Genomic DNA, 12,101 nt, shown 5'->3' with positions numbered 1-12,101 from the left:
GGATTTTTTTCCAGCTTCTGCATGTATGTGTATATGCATATTCACATCTTAGCACGTATTCATGGAAACTGAAAAAATTGATCTTCTACATTTTCCCTTTGACCTCTGCCTTCCTGTCATCCCATTGCTACAATGATTGAGGCTCTGACTCACTAGGAAAAATCTGTACTCTTGAATTATTGAGAAATGACCCTCCAGGGAAATTGATGCCTTTTCATTTACTGGAATGCCCAATCCTCCATTTCAGGATGAAGTACTTAGTTACAAGAAAATGAAGACCTGAATTTTTATATATAACAGAAAAGATGTGCACACTGAGAGGGATCCACTTTCTAAGAGAGCCTCCTGGAGCCAGAAATGAAGCCCTCTGCTGAAAAGAATATAACATCTATAAATTGCTCCCAGTTATAGATTCTCTTCTCAGTAAAAGGCCGAAGAAGGTGTTCTGGAACCTCCTCAGTAACTGGTGCTGGAAACCTGGAGAGCGACATGCAAGAGAATGAGGACTGAGCATTTCCTCACATTATATACAAAAATAAACTCAAAACAGATTAAAGACCTAAGTTTAAGTCCTAAAATGATAACACTCCTAGAAGATAACATAGGTAGAAACCTCTTTGACAGAAATCATAGCAATATAATTTTGGATCTGTCTCCTAAGACAAAAGAAATAAAAGCAAAAATAAACATATGGGACAAATTAAACTTAAAAGCTTTTGCACAGCAAAGGAAACCATCGACAAAGCAAAAAGAAAACCAACTGAATGGGAGAAAATATTTGCAAATGATACAACCAATAAGTGGTTTTAATATCCAAAGTTTATAAACAGCTCATACAACTCAATATGAAAAAAATAAAGAACTCAATTCAAAAATGGGCAGAAGCTCTGCAAAGACATTTTTTTCTCCAAAATATACACAGATGTCCAAAAGGCACATGAAAAAAAAAATGCTCAACATTGCTAATCATCAGAGAAATGCAAATCAAACCTGCAATGAGTTGTCATCTCACATCTGTCAAAATTATCATCAAAAAGACATAAAGAACAAATATTAGTGAGGATATGGAGAAAAGGGAACCCTAGTATAGTGATGGTGATATTTTAAACTGATGCAGCCACTATGGAAACAGTATGGCAGTTCCTCAAAAAACTAAAAGTACAAATTGCATATGATCTAGCAATTCCACTCCTGAGGATATACCTGAAGAAAACAAAAACACTAATTTGAAAAGATACATGCTCCCCGCTGTCCATGGCAGCATTGCTGACAATAGGCAGGATATGGGAGCAACCTAAGTGTCCATACATATGGATGGATAAAAAAGTTATGGTATGCCCCTTTTCCTGTGGAACCTGAGGAAGTGCTCACAGATCTTGACTTCCTACTCTAGAACCGGTATCTAGGTCACCATAGCAACTGGACAGAAGTTGATGAGAGCTATTAGAGTTTTTGAATTTGGTGGACCAGAAGTGCTGAAACTCCTGTCAAATGTTGCCGTACCAATTCTGAAAGACCATCAGGTTCTAATCAAAGTCCAAGGATGTGGTATAAACCCAGTGGACACATATATTTGCTCTGGTACTCACAGTAGAAAACCACTTCTACCCTATACTCCTGGCTCAGATGTGGCTGGGATAATAGACGCTGTTGGAGAGAGTGTATCTGCTTTCAAGAAGGGTGACAGAGTTTTCACTACCAGCACGATCTCTGGGGGCTACGCAGAGTATGCTCTGGCAACCAGTCACACTGTTTATACGCTGCCAGAAAAGCTGGACTTTAAACAAGGGGCTGCCATCGGGATCCCGTATTTTACCGCTTATCGAGCTCTGCTCCACAGTGCCCATGTGAAAGCTGGAGAAAGTGTTCTGGTTCATGGGGCTAGTGGAGGAGTTGGAATAGCAGCATGCCAAATTACTAGGGCTCATGGCTTAAAGGTTTTGGGCACAGCTCGTACTGAGGAAGGACAAAAGATTGTTTTGCAAAATGGAGCCCATGAAGTTTAATCACAAAAAACTAATTATATTGATAAAATTAAGAAATCTGTTGGTGAAAAAGGAGTTGATGTGATTATTGAAATGTTAGCTAATGTAAATCTTAGCAAAGATTTTAATCTCTTGTCACATGGAGGGCGAGTAATTGTTGTTGGCAGCAGAGGTCCTATTGAAATAAACCCACAGGACACCATGGCAAAGGAATCTAGCATAATAGGAGTTGCTCTCTATTCATCTACCAAGGAGGAATTTCAGCAGTTTGCAGCAGCCTTTCAAGCCAGAATGGAAGTTGGTTGGTTAAGACCAGTAATAGGTCCTCAGTATCCATTGGAGAAGGTGGCCCAGGCTCATGAAGATATCATTCATAGCAGTGGGGCTACTGGAAAAATGATTCTTCTCTTAAACTAAGTAATCCTTCCATAGATTTCCTACGTAATTAGAGGTTTCTTACCTCGGTTTTATGTACACTACATTTGCTTTAATTAGCATTCATTTAATTCAGTGAGTCTCTTATATTTAAAAAAAAGATTTATCTTTAGTGATCATAGACATTGGAGTGCAATTTATTTTACAGCTGGCAGTATTCTTTATGCCTTCTGCCCCTCATCAAGGAATTGTCATAGTAGGAAATAGAATATTAGTGGTCACTTGGCATTGGAGGACATTACAGATATCCCTGTTACTTGATCATTGATTCCATACCTTTGACTAAAACACTAATTCAGAATAAGACTGCTTCATTCCCAAGCCTACTTCGTTATAAGAACCTTATAGGGACTTCCCTGGTGGTCCAGTGGTTGAGACTTGGTCTTCTAATGCAGGGGGTGCAGGTTCATTCCCTGGTCAGGGAGCTAGGATCCCACATACCTCGGGGCCAAAAAATCCAAAACAAAACAGAATCAATGTTGTAACAAATTCAATAAAGACCTTAAAAATTGTCCACATCAAAAAATCTTAAAAAAAAAAAAAAAAAAGAACCTTATAAAGTTTCTTTAGTCTCTGATTAGCCCAGAACTATATTGGATTTTGAAGATTTTTCTGGACTAATTGAGCCTTCTTTTCCAAACTAATCTCATCTAGATCTACAAGTCTGTCAGAAGGACAACATAAGTGATGTCCAGAGAAATTTGTTAGTTTTCCAATATTCCCCAATATATTATGACATTCACTAGGTTAATGATTGATTACCAATGATCCTTATATTCTGTGAGGACAGCAGCCTTATTTTTGGTATAATATGGTTCTAGGTGTATAGTTTCCAAATGGATATTTATTGATGATTCAGCTTTAAAGTATATTTAGAATTATGTGTTTGTATGGTGTTGATCATATATTTTTATTTAAATTAATAAATGAATTTACACATTAAGAAAAAAAAGTTATGGTATGTACACACAATGGAATATTAGCCATAAAAAAGAATGAAATTCTGCCATTTGCAATAACATGTATGGACCTAAAATGCATTATGCTAAGTGAAATGAGACAGGGAAAGACAAATACTCTATGTTACCACTTATATGTGGAATCTAAAAAATAAAACAAAGATATGCAACAAAACAGAAACAGGGACTTCCTAGGTGGTGCAGTTGTTAAGAATCTGCCTGCCAGTGTAGGGGACACAGGTTCAACCCTGCTCCAGGAACTTCCCACATGCCTCAGAGCAACTAAGCCCATGTGCTACAACTATTGAGCCACAACTATCGAGCCTGTGTGATGCAACTACGGAAGCCCATGTACCTAGAGCTCATGCTCCACAGCAAGAGAAGCCACCAAAATGAGGAGTCTGTGCACCACAATGAAGAGTAGCCCCCACTTTCTGAAACTAGAGAAAGCCCGTGTGCAGCAACGAAGACCCAATGCAGTAAATAAATAAATAAATAAATAAATAAATAAATAAATAAATTTATTAAAAACAAACAGATTCATGGATATAGAGAAGAAAGTAGTGGATACAAATGGGGAGAAGGAAGAGGGCAGAGACAAGATAGGTGTATGGGATTGAGGCACAAATTACTATGTGTCAAATAAATAAGTTACAGGGATGTATTGTATAGCATAGGCAAATATAGGCATTGTTTCATAATAACTTTAAATGGAGTATAATTATAAAACTATTGAATCACTATGTTTTATACCTGGAACTAATATTATATTGCAAATCAATCATACTTCAATAAAAAATATTTTAGCTTATTGTAAAATAGATATATCATCATTGTGAAAGATCTTTTCTTATCTTCATAGCTGCCATGACTTATTTTATAATCATAATAGCCTCTTTAACTGAATATACTAATTGAAAGTCATTTAATATCCTTTCCTATTTTACAGTATTTATGTTTCATTAAAAATTCTTTCCTCTGTCCAATTTCAAAATATTATTATTCATGGCAATACAGGAAGAGTCAGGAGTATTTTGTGGGATTTCTCAACAATGTTGAAAGCCAACCTTTTATTTCTCCTGGTTCGCCTCCCTCTTTCCAGTGGGATGAGACCATGGCCATCCTGGGAATGAGGAAGAGGCTGCTCTCCTACCATGGTGAGAAGGGAGGGGAATTGTCTCTGGCAGTGGTTGTTCATGCAGGGCTTGATGGGATCCCTATGTCCAGTCCCCTAGAATTATGAACAAATATACCTCTTGAGTAAATAGTATAAGCTGATTGGTTTTTAGGGTCAATATATTTATATTTTATGTCATAAACAGCCAGATTTTTTTCAAAGTGGTTGTCTTATTTTTCATTCTCACAATTCAGAAAGGAGAAGGGGGTGACTTGGAGTATGGTGGTTAATGCAGAGCTATGCAGACATGCCTTCTGGTATAGTCTACTTTTGATTTATAAATCTTGTTGACTTTTCGAGGGGACAGAAGGGCTCAGTGTGTGTGAGTGTGTTTATTTGGCCTCCATGGGAGCAGGGTAGGGTAATCAGTTGTGAGGATCAAAGGGGATAAGTTCCCTTGTGCAAACACCTCTCTTCTTTCCAATACTTCCTCCGCTCTTCTGCCTCCCATAAATTCCATATACATCCTTTTACTCTTTTTTTTTCCCTTTGAATGTCTGACCTGAGCCTTCTTCCTGGGCCCCAAAGTACTACAGGGTTCCTTCCAGAAGAGTCTGTGTGTGTGATGCCTGTATGAGGTGCATATGCTTCTGGAATGTGAAGAAAGAGATCTGTTTGCTGGTAGAGGATATAAAGGCTGACTCTTTATCAGCTTCCCTTCTTTTTAGCCCCCAAGAACTCAAACCACTGTTTACATGATGTATTTCTGGGGAGGATGATATACGTATAGCAGCTTTGGACTGTAAATCTTGGATCAACCTATAATTTGAAAATGGTGGCTACATAGAGTACCTCATGTTTCTGAGGTTGTCTGATGATATAATCAAAAGTTCACCTGGAAAATATAGTTAGGCAGGTCAATAACAAAAACAGGGAAGGACAAGGCAAACGTAGGAAAATGCAAGCCCCAGGGAATAAATACCTTGTGGCCTCTTCCACAAACATCTGGGACAACGAGATAAGCAAAAACTAACGAATGCACTCTGGCTTCTGCACATTGCTTCTGCAAAGATGAACATAGCTATAGGCTCCCAAAAGCAGGAACTGGTCTATAAAGGGAGAAGCTCTCCTTTGGTTCAGGGCTCAGTCTTTGGATGCGAATCCACTGGGCCTGTACCGGTACAATAAACGTTGCTTCCCGCATTATAAGCCTCAGTGTCCTGCCTGCCTCTAAGGATTCCTCCAAAAATAGCAAGAAATGAGAGCCTCAAGAGGTTGGGAAAAGGTGGGGGTGAGTGGAACAGATGTCCTGGGAGTCTCCCCTGACACCTTAGATTTATGGTGAGAAGAAACCAGTGAGGAAATCAGAGCTTGTTATGGTATAGAAAATGTGGAAGAATAGGAAACTTAAGTGATCCAAGCTTCTTTCCCCACCATCCAAAATCTATGTCCAGAACCAAACATATTGCTATGGTTCATGTTCCAGCGTCTTATGTTTCAAAGAACTAGGGAATAATAAAGCCTCCTTCGAGCTGTGTTTCCTTCTAATCCCTACATCTCTTGTTGGAGAGGAATCTAATGGAAGATTTCTCACTTGGGTCTGTGACTTTTAATTGTGGTCTGAAAAACACCTAAGATACAGGAAGTAGCAGTTAGAGTCTAATGCTGTAGATAAACAGCAGAATTAAGTATATGAGTAAACCTCTGGAACACAGCAAGGGAGATATGAAAATTGGTTGGTTACATTTTCTTTAAAGAAGTTCATGTAGGCTTAGGGAACCAAGCAGCGCTGCCGCGGCCCCCGCACCCCGAGTTCGCGGAGGGAGAAGCCAGGAAGAAAATGGCGGCCGAGCCTGCAAAGGCGGCAGCGACTGCAGCGTCCCCCTGGGAGGGGCGCGCCGGAGAGGACATGGTGGAGATGGGGTGCATCCGCGGCAGCGAAGCCGGCACTGACCCCCTCCAGGCCACCGCCACGCAGGCCTCTGTGTCGGACAGCGGGGCGGACGGGCGGCACTCCTCTCCTCGGGCCTACGGGTCGCCACCCCCGATGCCGCCGCTTCCGGGAGAGCTCGCCCGCAGCCCGGAGGCGGCGGGGCCGGAGCTGGATCCTGGGGAGAGGCTGCCCGCCCGGGTGGTGAAGCCGGCGGCAGCCGCGCCTCCGGAACGGCCCGGCCTTCCGCCTTCCCCTGCATCGCCGCCCGAGGAGCCCCCGGCTCCCGAGGAGCGTGAGGCACTGCCGATGCCCCAGCCCGCAGCCCCGGCGCTCGTGCCGCCGGCGGGCGGGCGGGGATTCCGAGGTGTCGCAGCTGATCCCAGGCTCGGAGGTGCGGGTCACGCTGGACCACATCCTTGAGGACGCGCTCGTCGTGTTGTTGTGCCTCGGGGAGAAGCTTTTCTCCGGGGTCCTCATGGATCGGTCCAAAAGATGTGAGATGCAGAGATTCCCATTCAGGGCTCTGCATTCTGTTTCTTGAAACAGCACACACTCTGATGGTATCTCAGCCATTTAGAAACAGCTAATTTTAGTACGTATTAATTGTAATTGCTTGCCCTTCCGTCAAGACACAAGAATCTTTTCTCAATTGGGGAAGAAAGCCATTTAAAATACATAATTGTAGTATGGGAAAAGATGGGAGCCTTTACAGTTACCTTGAATATTGTTAAATCGCAAAAAAAATTTTTATTAGTTTCTTTTCTTTTTAAAGAATTTTGGGTTAGGACTTTTGCACTTTTGTTTTTGTAGTTGGAAAGCAGAGTAAGACCAGTGTGCTTTCTACTGATGTATGTAATAGCAAGAGAGAGAATGTGTATGCTCAGTAGTGTGTATGCTGTTGAATCAAACAGAAGAGAAGGCCAGTAATTGTGTGAGAATCTGGATTTCAAATCTGCAAAGGGAAGGAGCAAAAAGAGATCATGAAATGTAAGGTGCGAAAGCCCTGCTTTGGTGGGGAAAATATACAGCCATTCTGGTGAAGCAGTGAGTAGTGGTCTTAAATGTTTTGCCTTGGTTGGCCTGGCCCTGGCAACAGTGGAGTCCACTTCATCGTGGGAGGTATCACAACATGTCAGATTTGAACCTCGTTGAGCACAAGATTAGCACTAAGTGCTGGATGATTGAATTGGAAAAGAATTTAAAGACTAACATATAGTTTGGGCCCCATGGGATCCATGTGACAGTATTTCCCAAAAGGGAATATAAGGATAAACCTGAAGCCATGCAGCTCCAAAATAATACATTCCAAGAAGGGACGGAAGTCAAGCGTGAAGTGTATGGTGCTGTTCCCCATGACCCTTCTCCTGTCCCGACTCCCGAGGTGAGCTTGGCCAAAAGCCTGTGGACTTCCAAACCACCACCTCTCTTCCACGAAGGAGCACCTTATCCTCCCCCTTTGTTTATCAGGGACACATATAACCAATCAATACCTCAGCCACCTCCTCGGAAAATTAAACGACCCAAACGAAAAATGTGCAGGGAAGAACCTACTTCAATAATGAATGCTATTAAACGACGACCCAGGCAAGTCTTGTGTGACAAATGTAAAAACAGTGTTGTTGCTGAAAAAAAAGGAATTAGAAAAGGTAGTAGTGCAAGTGACTCTTCTAAATATGAAGATAAAAAACAGAGAAATGAAAGTGTAACTATTGTGAATAAAAAGCTGACCATAAGGTGGAAGGGAAAAACCAAAATGAAAGGCAGAAAAGAAATGCTGTGGTTAAGGTTTCAAACATTGCTCACAGCAGAGAGAGAGTAGTCAGAGTTTCCGCTCAGGCAAATACATCAAAAGCTCAGTTAAGTGCTCCAGAATAAGAACATGGATCATGCAAAAGCTCGGGAAGTGCTGCAAATTGCCAAAGAAAAGGCACAGAAGAAGCAGAATGAAACCTCTATGTCCAAAAATGCACACTCAAAAGTCCATTTCACACGTCGATATCAGAATCCAGATTCCCTTCCACCCGTTTCATTTAAAACCACAGAGGTACAGGAATGAAGAAAATGACTATTCTCTGAAGACAGGACTGGAGAAAATTCATAGTGGCAATTTGGCACCCAAGCCCCAGTCCCGCTGCACCTCTACCTGCTCAGCAGGTGAGGCCCCTTCAGAAAATCAGAATCCTTCCAAAGGCCCTGAAGAGGCCAGCAGTGAGGTTCAGGACACAATTGAAGTGCTTGTGCCTGGTGAGCAGGATGAACCACAGACACTGGGCAAAAAGGGCAGCAAAAGCAATATCTCTGTTTACATGACCCTAAATCAAAAGAAATCTGACTCTTCCAGTGCTTCAGTGTGTAGCATTGATAGCACAGACAATTCAAAATCCTCCAACTCTCAGTGTATTTCTTCTGAAAGCTTTGATTTTCCTCCAGGCTGTATGCATACACCTTCTACCTCCTTCACTTCCTCCTCTTCAAAGGAAGAGAAGAAGCTCAGTAATTCCTTGAAAATGAAAGTCTTTTCCAAAAACGTCTCTCAGTGCGTCACACCAGATAGCAGGACCATATGTGTAGGAGACATTGTTTGGGCCAAGATATATGGCTTCCCCTGGTGGCCAGCCCGTATTCTTACTATAACTGTGAGCCAGAAAGATAACGGCCTTTCAGTCCGATAGGAGGCCTGTATTTCATGGTTTGGGTCTCTAACAACCCCTTTCCGGGCTCTTTTGCAACTCTCCGCCTTTTTAGAAAACGTCCAGTCACACTTTAATAAGAAGAGAAGGCCTAAATCCCAAGGCTGTCGCAGAGGCAGCTAAGGCTGCCAAGCAGCTGACCCCTGAAGTGCGGGCTCTGTTGACACAGTTTGAGACCTGAACATGGACAGGAAGGCAAGAACCTTTGGAAGGCACCAAAGATTTTATAATCTAGTTAGGGGTAACTTCTACGTGATAGCTTGGCCAAATTGGAGAGAGAAATTTCACTCAGTTGGCTGCTTTTTTATACTTAACCTTGTAGCCATTTGTAGATTGAGAAGCTTAAACTGAACAAGCAATCAAATTTTGTTTTAAGGAAGTGACATTTTAGCAGTATTTTTCAGTTTTGAAGTCTAAAACCATCCCAAGGCATAGGAGCCATAGCCTCAACTGAAAGTGAATTTTTGCAGGAACTGTTAATTGCCATTTGTACCTAGTATTGTGTGTGTATATGTATATACACACATGTAAATATATATGTGTGTGTATACATAGATACATATATATAGAAAACATAGCCTGTCGCTATGTGACGCAGGTTGCGTATCTGGGATTATAGTAAGGGCTGGTGAGCTGGGGGGGAACAGCGAGGATATTTAATGACTACTTGTTTTTTAATTAATGGACACTTAGCCTTTCTATGTGCATAATGGCATGGGAGTTTGATACTTAGATGTTTGACAAACTGAGATGCTTGCTGTTGAGTTGCTGGGGACTGGAGAAAGCCCAGTATTTGGCATTAAGACTGTCTGAATCATCTCACTCTCTCTTGTCCAATGGGGACTTAACAAGAACTTTCAAACTTCTGTTTTGGGAGTTTAAATAGGTTTGTCTTTGGATATGTAAATAGTTGATTGCTAAATTTGGTCAGATTTCTCCTGACTGACTAGCTGTTCCTAAATTCTTAGGATACATCCTGGTAAATTACACTTTGTGAATTAATTGTCATACATGTAATTGTTGCATTTTGGATATACCTAGTTTGATCATTTTTAAAAAATATTTCCGTTTAAGGTATCTGTTTGCAGGTCAGAAAATGAGAAAATGTAATTGTGTAATGCTCTAAAATGTAAAGAAAACAAGCTGTAAATAAAATCGACTAAATCCAAACAAAAAAAAAGTTACTGTAAATGTTAATAATACTGGAATGTCATTATGCACCACAGCAATTATGTTACTGCAACAACAACAATAGAACAGAACCATGATCACCATCAGTATGTTCAGGACAATTAAAAGTATGTCTATAGCCACATAACTGCATGTCTTTCTATTTAAATTTCACTCACTTTATACAATTTGCAGTAGAACTGAGACAATAAAGAACAGCATAGAAAAGTTCCCTTCCTGCCTTCAAAACACTTACCACCTTTCGGTGCAGGTTGTACGAGGAGGGCTCCTCAGTGATTGCATTATGTGATGACAAAGATTAAGGAAAAATGCCAGTTCTCAGAATGCCGTTTCCACAAGAGTTAGATCATTATTATTACACTTGAAAAACATCATGAGTTTATTTTAGTTCATTCATCCCCAGGAAACTGAAGGTGTTCATATGGCTCAGCAACTATGCCTATATGACTTTAGTTCCTGCCTCACAGATGAGTCAAATCCTTGCATGCCAGCTTTATACACAGACAACTTCATTATAAAACGTTCTTCCTGAGTATCTCCTTTCTATGTATCTGAGCATCATATCCACCATTCCAATATGACCAACTTATATATCTCTCATTAAAACTTTCTACCATTAACACGAGCCCTATAGTTATGATGTTTTACCTCTCATCATCACATCAGACATCCTACCATATTGTGTCCAGGTTGAAAAATGACCATCACTGTGCTACCACTCAGTGATCCCCCCTCTACCTGACCACCAGCAGTGGTTTCCAATCTGGATCGCCATTCCCGCCCAACCTCATAAGACATAAACTGCAGATTCACTTAGCTTAGCTGGGGATTACAGGGCCAGAGACATGCCATTGGGCATGGCTACCTCAGGTGAGCTCTCAGAGATGGTCCTTATAGGAGGTACGTTATCCCCATCATCTCAGCTTTGTAAGGAGCCAGACTGCATGGATGTGTGTGAAATCACCACAGCACTTAGATAAGCCTAGTGCTGCAAAGTGCTGATTACCTGGTAAAAGACCATGAGGACCAGCTTCCGTGGCCTAAAAGAGACACATCTGGTCATAAGAGTCATGATCCCCCTGTGAAGAATAAGGTCTGTGCTTACCAATTGGCATTTAAGGTCTATATAAATTGTTCCTACCCAAATGCACTTTATTCATCAGGCTAGTTTTACTATCAACAATGTGGCCTTAAAGGCTGCTGACTTTCCACTTTGTTGTAACCCAGTAGGTTTCCCAGAAAAACAAAATGCACACACACATCAAAAAACAAACAACAACAACAACAACAACAAACTTAGGAGAAGAGTAAGCCAATATTATCTTTATAGGAAGAAAGAGTCCAGGCCTGATGTTGGCCCTACGGTGCCTACATATCTAATCTAATTCCCAGTCCTGTCCTCTCAGCTCCTCTTATCTCTCACTCTCATCTGCTGCCCTGCATTTCGTTCATCACACTGTCCCTCAAGCTGTCATCCTCTCTCTCCTGAGCAGCTGTGCATGCATCCTACCCGATCCTCCCAATTCCACACTGGTTCCATCCAACATCTCACAGCCCAAGTGCACAGTTAGTTTTGCCCCTACTCTTCTCTGACAGGAAAACATTGATAGCTTTTCCTTGCTCTTGGAAAAGAATTTTTAATGCTACATAATTTAGAAAGAGTCATATTTAATATTACTGCAGCCTCTTTTGATATCAAAGTCCTAGCAGTTTTCTGATCACCAGTCACACTGGCATTTTAAAACTCATACAAGATGATATGCCTTCCAGGAAGAGGACATTTCCTCCACC

At 41.3% G+C, this 12,101-nt stretch overlaps 2 pseudogenes; both read left to right on the top strand.

Annotated features, from left to right (window-relative positions):
• Positions 1-226: 226 nt before the first annotated feature.
• LOC130860806 (zeta-crystallin-like) lies at positions 227-2,402 on the top strand (annotated as a pseudogene).
• A 3,919-nt stretch (positions 2,403-6,321) lies between these two features.
• On the top strand, positions 6,322-9,300 carry LOC130829272 (PWWP domain-containing protein 2A-like; annotated as a pseudogene).
• Positions 9,301-12,101: the final 2,801 nt, after the last annotated feature.

The sequence above is a fragment of the Hippopotamus amphibius genome, chromosome 9, assembly GCF_030028045.1.
Source record: "Hippopotamus amphibius kiboko isolate mHipAmp2 chromosome 9, mHipAmp2.hap2, whole genome shotgun sequence".
Classification (NCBI taxonomy): Eukaryota; Metazoa; Chordata; class Mammalia; order Artiodactyla; family Hippopotamidae; genus Hippopotamus; species Hippopotamus amphibius.
This window is presented reverse-complemented; position numbering and strand designations above follow the sequence as displayed.